This window comes from Chiloscyllium punctatum, unplaced genomic scaffold (assembly GCF_047496795.1).
Source record: "Chiloscyllium punctatum isolate Juve2018m unplaced genomic scaffold, sChiPun1.3 scaffold_1784, whole genome shotgun sequence".
In the NCBI taxonomy this organism is placed as follows: Eukaryota; Metazoa; Chordata; class Chondrichthyes; order Orectolobiformes; family Hemiscylliidae; genus Chiloscyllium; species Chiloscyllium punctatum.
Genome location: NW_027311517.1, coordinates 1 through 1744, shown reverse-complemented (window position 1 = coordinate 1744; position 1744 = coordinate 1). Strand labels below are relative to the sequence as shown.

The following is a 1744-nucleotide window of genomic DNA, read 5'->3' as shown; positions in this document are numbered from 1 at the left end:
CGACCCTCAGACAGGCGTGGCCCCGGGAAGAACCCGGGGCCGCAAAGTGCGTTCAAAGTGTCGATGATCAATGTGTCCTGCAATTCACATTAATTCTCGCAGCTAGCTGCGTTCGTCATCGACGCACGAGCCGAGTGATCCACCGTCAAGAGTTGTCTGAGTTTGTTTTAGGTCTCTCCCTCGCCAGAGGAAAGCGACCCGGACCGCACATACGCTCCCCACCTTGAGCTACAGCCACCTGCACGCCGGCGTGCGGGCGGAGCAGGGTGGCGTGAAGCGATGGGGAGCACCATCCTGGTGCGGCCCGCAGAAACATACGTCTATTGGGGGGAGGAGGACAGGGCGCCCAAGAGGCGATGCGTGCCCCAACGCACCGCAGCGACGGAGGCAGGATCACCGCCACCATGTCGCCCGCCTAGTATCACGAGGCGTGCAGCAGCTTTGCCCTAGGAAAAGCAGAGGCGGGAACGGGCACCGGCCATCGGTTCGGCAGCGTCACTGACGCGTGCACGTGGCGGCGTGTCGGCGAGCGGACTTCCTGCGAGGAGGCGGGGGCGGCACTCGCCCGAGCAGACGCCCGCCCGGCCCAGCCACCGCCGAGGTGGACTGGGAGTCGCGGCAACGGCTCGTCATACTCGTTCCCACACTCACAGCGCAGCTTGCCCGCAAGCCACCGACCACCGATCGACGCCAGGCGCCCCGACCGAGAGCGGGATCGCTCGTTCGCCCTGCTGGCAGTTCGCTGGGGATCACTACTGCACGGAGCTCGGAGACCGACGGGCGGCAACTCGAGAGTCTTTAAACCACCACCCCCATCCCGCAAGTGCAAAGAGGCTGTATACGCACAGACGGGTGAGGGGAATAGGTACCCCGTCGGGTTTGAAGGGAGCGTGACTAGATAGCAACGATGTAAACCCAGCCGATTTGGGAGCGAAAGACCGGCGCCTGCATCACCGGCTTCGTTTCCCGTGGCTGGAGAGTACACCGAAACCCTCCGTCTGTCGCGAGCTCCCGACGACGCGGTGCCGCCAAGCAGCAGGGCCGGACCTGGTGTGGCTCCCCTCGTCGATCACAGACCGGTCGGCACTACTGACGAGACGGTGGAACGGGCTTCGCCCCTTGTGACGAAGGGTGATGCGAACCCGCCCGCCCGCGTGCGTTCGGGGTGGACTCGGCAAACGGAGATTTGAAATCGGAAAGTGTCCTCCTGCCCCGCGCAGGTAGGCGCCCAACAGTTGTGGGGGGTTTGGCGGTGACCACGGCTGCAGGGCCTGCTACCCCGACGAGCTCTCCTGCTGGCCCCGAAACCACCCTCGCGAGACAAGTTGAAACGGAAACGGGCGTACCCCCAAGCCGACGATCCTTTCTTATTTGTTACTTTTTTTTTCACTTGCTCGAGTTGTGGGGATTTGGCGGTGACCACGGCTGCAGGGCCTGCTACCCCGACGAGCTCTCCTGCTGGCCCCGAAACCACCCTCGCGAGACAAGTTGAAACGGAAACGGGCGTACCCCCAAGCCGACAGAGATCCTTTCTTATTTGTTACTTTTTTTTTTCACTTGCTCGAGTTGTGGGGGTTTGGCGGTGACCACGGCTGCAGGGCCTGCTACCCCGACGAGCTCTCCTGCTGGCCCCGAAACCACCCTCGCGAGACAAGTTGAAACGGAAACGGGCGTACCCCCAAGCCGACGATCCTTTCTTATTTGTTACTTTTTTTTTCACTTGCTCGAGTTGTGGGGGTTTGGC

General features: G+C 62.4%; 1 non-coding gene across 1 annotated transcript; it reads right to left on the bottom strand.

Moving 5' to 3' along the window:
- On the bottom strand, positions 1–154 carry LOC140475552 (5.8S ribosomal RNA). Its single transcript, XR_011960070.1, has one exon. It is a non-coding gene; the product is annotated as a 5.8S ribosomal RNA (ribosomal RNA).
- Positions 155–1744: the final 1590 nt, after the last annotated feature.